This window comes from Emydura macquarii, unplaced genomic scaffold (assembly GCF_026122565.2).
Source record: "Emydura macquarii macquarii isolate MOO-44397 ecotype Brisbane River unplaced genomic scaffold, CSIRO-AGI_Emac_v2 contig_2897, whole genome shotgun sequence".
Taxonomy (NCBI): Eukaryota; Metazoa; Chordata; order Testudines; family Chelidae; genus Emydura; species Emydura macquarii.
This window is the reverse complement of record NW_027133034.1, coordinates 50,182,054-50,196,225: the sequence shown is the minus strand read 5'-3', so window position 1 is coordinate 50,196,225 and position 14,172 is coordinate 50,182,054. Positions and strand designations below refer to the sequence as shown.

Here is a 14,172-nt window from a genome sequence, read left to right as displayed (position 1 = left end):
ATAAACACTGCAGGAAAGAGAGAGGGATTTATTTGGACTTTACTGGAAATGCACTGTGAAACAAAGCATTTCAGTATTTCGAGTCTATTACATCTTCCCATTATACAGGTCCATGTGGATGGGGGCAGTGCGAACCAGCCGAAGTTACATGCGAGAGCAGAAGTGTGTAAAAGAAAGTCTGTAGTGGAATAGATCACATCCCCCTTTCAGTATCTGCAACTGTTGTGAACCCGTTTGCTCAACCTGTGCCCAGTGCAGGTTTATGAAGAATAGCAGTTAAAGGCATTATTAGCTTAAAGGGAAAAAATCCAGCGTGGTGGTCGGTGCAGGTTGAGTTTCCTTTCACTGCCTTGCTAAAAATAAAGGAAATCTGCAATAAAACTGACCTTAATGGCCAACTCTCCTAGATTGCCCTATATTTTCCCACCAATTGCCCTAAAGATATTTTTAATGTTAATGTTTTCTGTTCTAATAGTTCAATTCCCCGTGAAACGGGCAGCTTTCTGCATCCAAGCACAGAGGAAACTTAATTTAAAAGTGTGGGTTTGGGTCCTAACCACAGAGGAATCACTAGCCCCACGAAATGTATGTTTATTGTTCATGTGCACAGGATCTCCCATTTGAAATCATCAGGCTCTGACGGTGCAGCTATTTTCCTGATCTAAATCCCAGTGTCAAAGAGCTGAGATGTTAACCACAGCAAAAGCACAAGACTTTTAAAATCCCTGATGCATGATGAATGGGGGCCGGGCGAGCATCTTAAAATCTACGCTTTGGCTTCTCTTTAAACACTTTAAATTGACAGCGCCATAGATCAAAGGCTTTTCCTCAGAGGAGAAGCTTTCGGCACTGTAATTTAAATCCGCGCAGCGTTAGCAGCATTTTAGCGTCTCCCCCTCCACGACTTCCCCTTGCACCCACTGCACTGGGCGCCTTCCTCAGCTGGTCTGTGGGTAAGCTGGGCTGAGCTTCCACAACAGCTGCTGCCTACGGGGGTACGTCGAGCGCGCGCCCCCGCCCTCCAGGGTGGAGCATCTGCGAGCCCTGCATCCCCGCCGCTCGCTGCCCAGCAGGCTAGCGGCTTGTAGTGGAGGGCATGCGCCGCGGCTGTTGTTGCTGCTGCTGCTGCTGCCGCTGCTCTTCCCTTCCCCCTCTTCCTCCTCCTCCTCCTCCTCCCCGGGTCTCTCCTCCTTGTGGAGAAGTTGGCGCGCTGCCCATTCAGGCATTCAGCTCCAGCCCCTCAGGGATCAGCAAGCAAAGTCACAGTCTGCACAAACAGAGCTTTCAAATTCATAAAATTCATAGGATTTTTCACAAATGAATGAACACAATTTTCTACCAATTTCCTCATTATGCAAATATGCAAAATATCAAATTTAGGCCAATTAGGGTCCTCCACAGTCCCAAATTCACCCGTTTAAGCCATAATTGCAGAAACTATCAAATAATTACGGCCGCTAATTGGAAATATTTGTGACAGATACAACAAATTCTTGCACAAATTACATTTCATTCGAGGAACCACTGCGCGCCACTGAAATTTTATCGAAGTCTAATTTAACTTACATAATGAGTTGAATTGAGTACTTGTTATCAAATTTGAGCAATTCATAGCCCCGTAATGTGGAATGATCAAATAAATTAAAAGGGAATTTATTCAATATTTTGTTGTGATCCTTTTTTCCCCGAAACCATTGCTATTTTGTACGGAATTTCTTCCTTCTGCTCCCGCTGCCCGGGGCGGGTGAAGTGTGTCATGAAACCCCCAGCAGCTGGAGGAGAAGCAGCAGCAGCAGCAGCCGCCAACTGTCTTGAAAGCTGACAGAAGATAAAGGGCAACATTTCCAGCTCGAGCGCCTTCCCCAGCACCATCACTCTTCCTCCAGCTAGAGAAGGGGGGAGAGCGATCGTAAAACGCGGTTTTACTCTGAAAAATACCTTCCACTTAGACCCCATTTGTTTGAAGTTTACACTTCCGGGTGACAGAAGAGAGAAGAGCTGTGCAATTAACTTGGTTTGAACACAGTCACATTGACACACAGACAGACAAATAAATACACGCGCACAGTGGCACACGTGCACATTTCACTTCACACACACACACACACACACACCTCTGCCATAGGTAAAGCTGCAGCTGAGGCTCATGCATATGACCAGGCTGCGTATGAGTATTGGTTTCATCACACCGACACACACGCACTCACTAAAGCACGATTCTGCAGGCCCTTTTCTTGGTCAGAACTCCCATTAAAGTCCGTGGGAGTTTTGTCTCTGCGAGGACGGTAAGTGTCTATGGGGCAGATCCTTACACTTGGATTGTCACAGCTCCATTCAAGTCAAGAGAAATAGGGCAGTTTACAGCAGCTAAGGATATGTCCCTCCATATATATATATATATAAGTATGTGTGTATATGTACATATACTTTAAAATCAAGCGAGTGTATGTATACCACTGTGTTTATAGTGCGATATCCACTTCTGTAGAGCGTTTTGAAATCCTCGGGTGAAAGAAACTATATACAATGCAATTGATGTGTGTATATATAAGCAGAGAGCTATAATTATAATTAAATAGGTAATATAGAATTATATATAAGGTAACATAGTTATATCTATATCCCCTGGGTTACCCTCTCAGAGGAAGGTCAGCTCCCTGGACATGGACATTTATTTTTCTTTCTCACAGCGCACACACACACACACATTTTTTAGCTGCCTGTGGCCTCGTTGGCGGATTATAAATGTCTCCTTCTCGCTGTGATTTGTTTAATCCGTGGAAATGGTGCTGGTCCTATGTAAACAAGCCAAGTGCGGAATGAAGGCAGCTACCCATGCGTGGCCAGCCTGCCTATTTGTCAGAAAACCTTCATAAATACTGAGCCGGGGCTGGGCAAGGATGTGATGTCTCCATTTTTGCCAGGAAAGGGCACGAGGAAGACAAAGCGAGGCAGAGCGGCGTGTAACCTTTAAGGGCCAGATAGTGTGTGTGTGTGTGTGCTCTTAGCCAGGGGCTGCTCTCCCTAGGCAATTCCGTGCGAGGATGGTTGACGGATTATTTTGGATCTAGGTCTGTGCGCGCGTGTATGTGCAGAGGCAAACTGACGTGTCGAAGGCAGTATCATAATATCTTTATGCCTGTACCACACAAACATCTAGCAGTTCCATTCCATGGGAGATTGACATCCACACGCTCCCTAGGCTTGCTGAAAGGAACAGAAAGGTTGTTATTTTGTGCGTCTGCATTTTAGTTCGTGAAGGTGAAAAGGTGACTCCGCCCTTCCCTCCAATTCCAGCTGTTAAATTTATGCACACCAAAGTAAATCTATAAGGAAAGGCTTTTTTTTTTGTTTGTTTGTTTTTTTTGTTTGCATTTATTAATTTAAAGTCTCTTTATGATTGAACAAATCCTTAATTGTTTTCAAGGTCTACTTTACTGCATCGTTACAAGAACTTATTGTGTCCACTGGATTATTATTATTATTATTATTATTATTAGAAAAATGCATATGTGTGTCTAATCAAACACTTGATAACAAAAGCAGTAATTACCTCCTGTAATTATCATGGTCCTTATTTATAAAAAAATGTGAGAAAATGTCGAGTATTAAAACGTGAAAGCAGCTATTAATCAAACCTTTACACCTTCTTTAACTCAGGCGTGATGGTGGGTATTATCATAAATCTACTCTGATAGTAACACAAGAATAATGAGTTCAGTAATGATAGCGATGATGATGATAATGATTTTAACCAACAAAGAATGGTGTAGATTTATTGCTAATAATGTGGTACAGGAACCTCTTCATTAAAATTACCTATATGTACTCCTCAGTATTGAAAAGGAGATTACAAAGAGTAGTTTTGTGTATTATCGCACTTGCAAGCAGCAGCTAAAGATCTGCTTTGATTATTGCTAAAGGCCAAGGCCTTCGAAAAAAACGTCCCTTTTTAACTGAACAGCCAATAGTGCCTGTGTGTATTACCTTCTAGGTAAGCAAACACGTCAGGCACAAACCCCGATGAACTGGCCTTAAACTAACTTGGAGTTTACACTGATCTTGTCTCAGTTAGCCAGTCCTGTCTAGGTGTTGCAACTTCTGGAGTGTAAATGCATCCATTTTGTGAAGTCTCCATGGTAAAAGGAATGTAACCCTCAACATAGGCTGGTAAACCTCAACATAGACACGCTGGAGGGGTGAGTTCAGGACAAAGGTTCCGCCTGAATTCCGATTTTCTTGGCTTCTGAGAGTTGAAGAGTAGACCAGAATGTACTGTTGTGTGCGAATGACCTTTCCTAACGGTGGGAAGAGGAGGCGGGAGATGTCATGGAGAGTATGAATCAGGCAGCTTTAAGATGTGCATATACCTGAGCCATTATAGTGCCCAGCATAAATCAGTATTTAGGGATTTAATAGACAATAGGATTTGTCATGTCTGCGACGACCTATACAGTAAACGCATGGATTACTCAGCTGCAGCGTGTGCGCATCTATTCCTTACATAAACACTGCACGAAACGCGTACTTAGTGTGTTTGCATCGTCATCCGCATTTCTTAAGGAAAGCACGTTTATTACACAAAGCCCTTAGAAAGATGCTATTTGATATGACGTTTACTATTTTTAAAATGAAGCTGTGCTTAGTGATTAATATATTTGCTTAAATTTGGAGGGGGAAATAAAAAAAAAAGAAGGGGGGGGGGGGAGGAAGAGCACATCTGTCCAATCAATCTCGGTCCTGTACATTTTTTTTTGTAAAGTCCTACATCCTTGTATTCAAGGATGTTGTAAATGTAAATATTTAAATACTTCTATGGTGCTCCCATATCAACACATTTCCAGTAGACACTGAAGTTACACCCCAAATGTCCTGCTGTTTATTAAAAGGGGCACTTTATTTTAGAATCCTTCATGTAGTACATGTCTATTTCAGGAATATCAACCTTAAAGTGAGAATAAAAATGATTCAGGTAAGATGATGTTAATGTAATAGTGACATAATTACTTTTGTATATAATAAATAACACATCAGTAATATTTTAACCTTGGTTATGAGTTATGAAATCAGTGTATGGGCCAATTAGCTACATAGGTTTTTTTTTTTTAAACTAAGACACTATAAACACCGGTTTTAAATGTCCTAATTAGTAACTTGCTCATTAATTAACTTTCTGATTAATTGTGTAGCAATCTAATTTGTAGATGAGGCACTTAAACAGTGATACCTTGTAACTCTTTCATCTGTCTTCAAAATTCATCAGTAAGATGCAGTTTTGTACCCAGGTGGGCTCCAGGTTTGAAATGCGCCGTTGTAGAAGGCGGGATGATATTTGAATGACTCTACTTAAAGTTTTCTGTGTCTCAGTGGTTCAGCACAACTCTGAGAAATACACATTAACTAGGGCGAAAGGACCCATTTCAGAAATGGAATATATATATTTAATAAACCATTGCAAGAAGAGGAAACTTGTTTTGTATTTCTCCCTCCCCCCAAATCCACCGTGTATGGTAGCTTAACATAGAATTTGCGTTCAAAATAGTTCTCCCCCTTCCCGCCCCCGCCATTCTTCTTATAATAGCATATGATCTAAAAGAGATGATTTAATACACGGGACAATAGGGTAATGGTGGGACGACATTTAAATCACAGCTTGCCTGTTATTGTAATATCCCATGGCTTTTCTATTAGCATCAGAAAGCAAGGCAGTGTCACTGATTTGCCATGTTTTCCACCAGAGCTATTGTGGCCCGGGTTTGTCTCGGTCCCATCCTGCAAAAGCCTTTAGCCCTTATGGCAGATCATTCTCTAAGTGAATAGAGATGAAGGCAGGGATATTAAGTGACTCTATAAAACATCCCGGACACAATTGTGTGATTGATGGAGGACAAAGTGGGAACAGCAGGACACAGAATCCTGGGAGAAGCAGCCCTGTCAATGCGAGAAACCCATCTCTGGAAACAGCTTCTCCTGGTGGAGTTTGCAGTCTATTTGTATGAGTAATCAGCTGAGCCCCCTCTCTGTCAGCCGTGTTTACTCACTGATTTTCTCAACAAGACAACCATTGACACTGGATGGATGGGGCTAATCTGGCGCAGAACTGGCGGCTTTGCAGAGGCTACAGGTCGAAAATAGAGCGCCGTGCCAGCTTCACCTCGCCTAATCTAGCGGCTAATATTTATTAGAGCCAATTTAGACCGCTGCTCTCGCAAAGAGCAAGGAAAGGCCCGGGTGCAATTAATAACATGAGCAACAACAATGGCCAATCAGCCACAAATAATACAGGGGGATGGAGGGAGGGGGGAACCGACCACCAAAAACTGCATCTCAGCGCCTCCAAAGAAAGCCGTGTGTCCCCTTCCCTCTGCCCGCAGGGCTGGGTGTCCAGCCAGCTCCCAGGGAGGCGGCATAGCCACGTTTGCTAATAATCCCAGTGTTTAGCTATGCAGATTTGTATCCCCTCTGTCAGCCAGCCGCTGAACATGTATCTACCTGCCTGGCATTGTATTTTACTGGGGCGGTTTTGCTATCGGATGCTGTGTGTCGGGGGGCGCGAATAACCCCCTCCCCTCCCGAAAAGGACTGAATCAACCCATGCGAAGGCGCGGTCACTATGAGCTGGCGGCGTGTTTTCGGCCCACGGGTTGCGAAAAGCGCCAGGCTGTGGCGGAGGGGGAGAGGCGGCGGCCGGCTGTGGGCCGGCTGGGATGTCTCTGTCTGTCTGCGCCGGCTCTGGGCGGAAGGGGGGACGATGATGACAGGCTCATGTTGGACATGTCTGTTACCTAAGTGTCGCGCCTCTAACTTTATGCTGCTTGGAGCGGATCAAGGGGAGGAAAACGCTGGCTGCGGAGGGGCTGCCCTCCGTGCAGCGGGGGGCTGGCTCGCTGGCCGAACCGCCCGTGTCTGTCTCCCCGCTCGCCTGGCCCCGACCTCATCTCTCCCAGGCAGGCGGCAGCTCCCAGCTAATTGCTCGGCTCTCTTCATGCACACATCTCCACTAATTTTCCATTTCTCATTCTGCGGGTAGCTGGAAGGCCGCTCGGGGAATACGGCACCTTCTCTTAGCTACCGCATGAATACAGTCTGTGGTGTCCATCAAATCCTCCCTGTAAAGGTGGTTTGGTAAATTAGCAGCTTGGCTGTATAATCAGGCATTCGCCATTGAGGCCAGTGTGCTGTACCGTTTAACCAGGTGAGATTTCATCATCTAATGGGCTGGGAGGTGTGACAGAGATGCTAAGTTAGCAATTAAACTTCACAAATATCATTCGATTGCAATTTTAGGTCAGCGCCAGGTTATTACTAGAAGGGGGGAAAAAACTCTTCTGAAATGGGAACAATGGGGAAACATCTAATCTTTTAAAACAAATGAAGTAATATGGTTCCAATGTTTAATCGTGGCTCTCTTAATCATTTTATTGTCTAGTAATATTTAACTGTGTGCATATTGGTATATATTATATACACAGGCAGACATTCAACCATCTATACACACTAATATCTCAACACGGATATAGGCATATTTGTATTGCAGAATCCATCCATCGGAGTGTATTTGAAAACCTTTAATATTCAACTACCAAAACCTAACGTGACATGAAATTTAGGGGGGAAATGAAAGATCTGATAAAATAGAAACAATTCAAATGAAAAAAGATTAACTTAATTTAGAGGTGAAAACAAACGGAAACAGCAAACATTTAAATAAAAGATTACTCAAATCAGGGCTTTGAACAATGCACTTTCTGAATGAACAATGTTGACTGGCTTTGGAGACCCATGCTCTAGCTCCAGCATTTCTTCAAAGTGTAAACATATTCGTTTGCCTGTTTATGGATTTATTATGCAAAACATGGACCTGTAGAGAGGGCTCCGTTTATAGTTTTTTCCTCTAGAAAACAATTAAAAAGCGTCGACTTGAAGAACATTTCCTATTTATATATTATATATAAAAAAAAGTCCCAGGATATTTGTTGCAGTTAAATACCTAAATTGAAACACAACCGAAAATATTATTAGCTTTATCTGCTGACACAAGGGGCGCAGGTTAAAGTATTTTTCATTTAGTTTGATAGTGAATAAAGCACTTTAAGGTACTTGATGATTTATTGATCAAATAGAAATCAGGGCCTCCAACAGCTACTTATTTAATCCCATTCCCACGATTAAATATTAAATGAACTTTTGTCAATTTGTGCAACACGCCTTATGCTATAAAGAATAAAAGTGAAAAGCTCTTCAGATATAAATCTTTCCTTGTTGCTCATATGAGTTATTGCGAATCACATGTACCTCCATTGAACTGTAAACAGTGTTTTAATGGACAGTAATGGCCCTCTGATTTTTAGCCATTGGTCTACCATGACTACCGTGTTTATTGCCGTCATTAAAAATGAATTAAAGAGTTATGAAACTCTCCAGTAATGAGAGCTCTCGTAGTTTATAAGCTTCTCCCCCTCCCCCACTTTTATACCCGCTACGAAGGAGCCTTCATTATGAAGGAGGCTAGGAGAAGAGTGGCGTTTGGGCAGACCCACTCCCAGGCAGTTTGTTTGGGAGAAACAGGAGAACGAGCGAAGACTACAAGTGGGCCAGGGACTGGAGGGAAGTGAATCTGTCAGGGGCAGCTTTCCTGTAAAGCTCAGTGCCATGGTGCAGCCCGGCTGGGAATAAGGGAACTAGTTTAAAGCCACTTGCCTGCAAATCCCCCTCCCTGTGCCACGCAGCTCCAGCTCCTCTGGTTGCTGCTGTTGCATGGAGGGAGGAGAATGGCTTAACGCAAGTTTCCTGCAGCACATGCACCGTTCTCCGAGGGGTCCCTGGCTGGAGCCTGCACGTTTCTCTTTGCATTAGCAAAGCCCAAAGTCATCCAGTTTGCGCTAATCACCACAATTAGTCCTGAATTATCACCGGACTCTGACAGACGTTCCTTGTAACTCTCTTTTATTTCCAACAGCCCTAATCAGCAGCTCTCATTACAGACGCTGATTAAACTGCAAATTATCCAGCAGTGGCCGGGCTCCCGTCTACCAGCAGCTCGTTCAATATCAATTAAGGGCCAAGCGGCAAAGTCTGCAGCCTCAGAGAGCTTCCAACTGCCTGATAGTGGCACTTATTAGTTTGGAAAACCAGGAAAATACTAATAATCAACAACCAAGGGGAAAAAAGGAGCCAGCCAAACAAAGGGAGAGGGGAAGGGAGGCGAAAAAACACAGCATCCACTCCAGTTTGCCATTTCAATGTCCAAGCCGCGCAGGCAAAGCCTCCCGGTGGTTTGCATCCTTCTCAGGCTCCAACCCCAAGTGTCAGCGAGGTTGCGTGGGAGAGCGAAATGTGTTAGATAAGGTAATATCTGGAGCTCATTGAAGTCAGTTTTGGAAATAATGAATCGTATTAACGCATTAAAAAACCCTCTGCAATCCAACATCATTAGGTCGTTCCGGTATCCGTTTCCAATTAACGCTTAGGGGTTTTTTTATTTGACCCCGTCCCCGAAATAAAATGGAAGCTAATGACAGTTGATTTTATTTATTTATTTCGTCAAATTGAATTTGCCCATCAGCACGGACATGCACTAGTCGTGTCTCCCTTTGCAGGGTTACCGAGGGCCCAGGAAGAGTTAGAAACCTGAGGAGGAGGAAGAGTGAATTCAAGCAGCAATTTCATTTCCATTTGCAGCTCGGGGGCTGGCAGGTACAGGTGAGGGGGAAGTAGGACATTTGATGCATGACTATTTCTCTCTGAAGTTGAGATGGAAAATTGTATTGTGATGAGATTTAGAAAAGAGATCCCAGTGCCTGGTTTACTGCAAGGGAAGCAAGACTCCTGTACTCCAGCCCCCTTTTCTTAGGGTAGGCAGTGTTGAAAATAAAAGCATAACATCTTAATTTTTCTACATCAGGTTCAAGAACAATGGCCTGTAGACCCTAAGAACGTTAGAACGAATCTGTCATTCAGCATCGGGAACTACACCCACCTCTCCCTCCCACCTGCCGTTTCAACAGTTGCCTTACTTTAATTAGCATCACGCTCACATATTGGGCATAAGAGAATGAAAACCTACAGGGAAAAGGGGAGTCTCTATACAGCCCAACTGTACACACTTCATATCCTGGTTTAACATTGAATCCGACAGATCACGGGTTGCAGTTAAAATATTCGGTTTACCTTTGTTTTTGATCCACTGCAAATGGAAAAGCCTTGCTAGGAGAACCAGAAAATAAAACGGTGGCTACTAGAGCTTTAAGACAATTGTGTGTTAGCAGTGTGAGGTCTTTCCACCATAACCTGAAAATACAACAGGCCATGAAAATGTGACCTTAGGTTCTGATCACATCATGTACCTATACAGTGGATTAGACTGTACTATCTGTAACTAAAGTTGGACCCTGCATCTCTTACCTTGAATAAGAATTATTCTTGTAGAAAGGTCCACTGGCCAAATAAAGGGTGGCAGCTTGAGCCCATAGGTCCAGATCCTGTCAAGCAGTACACATACCAGAACTTCCACTGACTTCATTAAGGCCTCTGGAATGACTAAGGGTTATCCAGATGGTAACAGCTGGCTGGATCTAGCCTAGAGACAAATATTTGCTATGGTGATGGGGCTAGTATGCTGCCAGAGCTAAATAACTTTTATTGGTAATAACAACATACCGGATGGGATTATCCACTCATTTGTCAGTGTACATTGAGAGTAAATCCATTGACGTCAATAAGGACATATTGATTTGCGAGGAGAATCGGGCCCATTATGTTATTACGCAGGAAACTGTGACAAACCTAGGCCCCATTGGCTTCAGTGGAACTACTCATGCTTAAAGTGAAATATGTGTGCATTTGCAAGAGTGGGGCTCAAGTCATTCCATCGATCACATGGTTAACCAAATTATCCATCTACAGCCCTTGTTCCTCTAAGTTTACCACATGCTCTGTCATGATACACCTCACACCATCTCTATCTTGTGCAATAACAAATGACAGCTGAAAAAGATGAATGCCAGGTAAATGGTAACCAAGTCACATCTTAAGGAACTAAAAATGGGTGTGTTTCTGAGTAAAGTACTTAAGAATCTGTAATCAAGAGAAAAAGTGGGAGTAAATCTTTATTTTCTGTCTATTCATTTGGTATGACCAGCCCTTTTGTTTATACAAAGTTTTATCTTGTCTATATGATCCTCTTATTTGGAAGCTAACACAGTAAGATGACTAGTTTGATTATTATGACAATGACTTAGTGGGACTAAGGCTTTTTTCCCAAAGGGCTATATCATCCCCTCACATGGAAAGTCCCCAAGAGAAGAAAAGATTGGTGGGAAACTCGTGGAGTTCCTGACTCATTGTCTCTTTTAGTGGAGAGGGTTTTAGGGCTATGAAAGGGCAGGGCATGCTGCCCTCCAGTTTAGTTGATGTTCCAGCTCCGTAAGACAATTCAGGGTTTATCATGGGATCTTCACTGAGAACTGAACTACTCCTAGTCTATCCCAGAAGCATGCTGTCATTATTTTACCATCCACCTTTGTACTTTATTTTTGTTTCCTCAATCCCTCCCATTCCTTCCCCCTCACACACACCCCTCGCCAGGAATGAACTAGGTTTCCACATTTATTTATGAGATTTTCTCAAGGAGTTACTTTGAGAAGATACCACTTAGAGGACTTTTTCCCCTGTCTAAATCTCGTCCAACTGGCAACCTCTTCCTAATGGATGTCTGATGGTAATTGAAGACAGAGACTTCCAGAGGGATAGGGCTGATGTACTTTAGCTCTGCTCCCCTCCCTTGAGAGTCTGGGTCCACTGGAAGAGGGATTTTATATCCACTACTCACCATGCAGTGGAGGAGATCGATAATCAAAAGGCTTATGTACTTTTTGTGCCACCTATATAGTAGAACCTCAGAGTTATGAACATCTTCTGGAATGGAGGTTGTTTGTAACTCTGAAATGTTCGTAACTCTGAACAAAACGTTCTGGGTGTTCTTTCAAAAGTTTACAACTGAACATTAACTTAGTACAGCTTTGAAACACACCTATGGAGAAGAAAAATGATTCTTTCTCTTATATTTTTAGTAGTTTACATTTCACACAATACTGTACTGTATTTGCTTTTATTTTTTTTCCCCTCTGTGGTTGCCTGATTGTATACTTCTGGTCCCAAATGAGGTGTGTGGTTGACTGGTCAGTTTGTAACTCTGGTGCTCATAACTCTGAGGCTCTGTTGTATATGGATGGTGATCAATTGTTCCGCATGATGACTGAAGGTAAAACAAGAAGTAATGGGCTTAATCTGCAGCAAGGGAAGTTTAGGTCAGATATTAGCGAACAACATTTTAACTATAAGGGTAGTTAGCTCTGGAATAGGCTTCCAAGGAAGGTTGTGGAATCTCCCATCACTGGAAATTTTTAAATGCTAGTTGGACAAACACCTGTCAGGGATGTTCTATATTTACTTGGTCCTGCCACAGCACAGGGAGCTGGAATTAATGACGTCTTGGGGTCCTTTACAGCCTTACCTTTCTATGATTCTATTGCAGCCATATTTATAGGCCAAGGGTAAAATTTTTCAAAAGCATCTAAGTACCTTTAAAAATGTGACTTAGGCTCCCAAATTACTTAGGCACCTTTGCAAATGTTACCCCATATTATGTATAATGTCACCTAGCAATATACATTTGGGCAAGAAGCTTTTCAAAAGGTTAAACTCCCTTTAATTTAAAAATGTTACTTTTTTCAACCAAAGGTTTGTCAAAGTGTGTGAAACATATTCCTGAAGATGAATGACTTCTGATCATCCCCTTTCTCATCTTGAAACCTACTTCTGAAGTGTTGGGTTTCTGTAATCCTTGGATTACCTGCCACTAATCCCCTCCATTGTAAAGAATCAGCAGTTTTTACATCAATATTGATTTCACAGTATGACCTGAATTCAATAGGAGCCACACACATGCAACTAGAGGCAGACTTTGCATCCTTAAGTGGTTTACTATTATAATACAATAGGCACCGTATTGTTTGAACTATTTAACTAGATTGTATAACAATAATTTTTATTGCTGGGCAATTTAAATTACAACTTCTTTCAGGAATTCAGAATTCTTTAATATAACATTTCTATTTGTCAGAACAGGTGTAATAGCATCATTAGAGAAGCACCCAATAATTCCATTAAGGTTACATTTGTGCCAGTATTTTTGTATTTAAATAAACAAAACTAGAAATCATGCATATCTTGTTCAACAAATTTAAGTCAGTGGCCCAAAGAAATTAGCACAGAATTTTAACTTGAATGTAAAACATTTTGTTCTATGATGACACTTGGCCTGCAACGTCTCATCATGGAAATGAGGATCTGAGATTTTCAATGGGCCCTACTGGAGTTAGGTGCCCAACTGCCACTGTATTTAAATGGTGGCTAAGCATGTACCTCCAATAGGTCCCTTTTGAAAATTTCATTCTTATATTTTTGTTGTTGTGGATTGACTTTTTTTAATCATTGAAAAAAGAATCATATTGATGAAAATCATGTTTTATTCTTGAATTCCAATTTTTTAGAAAATGTGTACTGATCTAAATGAAATGAATTTAAAAGAAATAATTATAAGACATTTAGGCCCAGATCTTCAAAGTATTTAGGCACTTAACTCCTATCCATTTCATGGGAAAGTTAGGAGTCTAAATATTTCTGTGGATCTAGGCCCAAGTGCTTTTCAAAAAGACTTTTACTATGCTTATTCTAAAATGTGTTTATACTTCTACACTTAATAGCATTGTAGGCACTGCTGTAATGTACTGAATGAATTTACATTTTTAGAAAATATGAATAAGTGAATTAAAAATCATTGTTTTATAATACAAACAAAGAAGACCTAAAAAAAACTTAAAATAGTATTGTCTGTCTTAAACAAAGTTACAGTTAAGGCTAAAGCTCAATCTTTTACTCATCCTAATTTGTTTATACCTATTGCAACATATACTGAGCTGCATTTTACACTCATGTTTTACATCTCTGTGAAATTAGAATCAGGTCCATAGAATTTGAAAAATTGCTTGCTTAAAGAGATGCTTGTCATGTTCAGATACAATGGAGACGTTACAAGACAAAGAGCCAAATTCTGCTGTCATTTATACCTGTGTAAATCCATAGTAATGCCACTGAAGATACATTTTATAC

General features: G+C 41.8%; 1 long non-coding RNA gene across 1 annotated transcript; it reads right to left on the bottom strand.

Moving 5' to 3' along the window:
• Window positions 1-6,595: 6,595 nt before the first annotated feature.
• LOC137166849 (uncharacterized) lies at window positions 6,596-9,004 on the bottom strand. Its single transcript, XR_010923842.1, has 2 exons — window positions 8,697-9,004; window positions 6,596-7,105 (listed from the first exon to the last, which is right to left on the bottom strand). It is a non-coding gene; the product is annotated as an uncharacterized lncRNA (long non-coding RNA).
• Window positions 9,005-14,172: the final 5,168 nt, after the last annotated feature.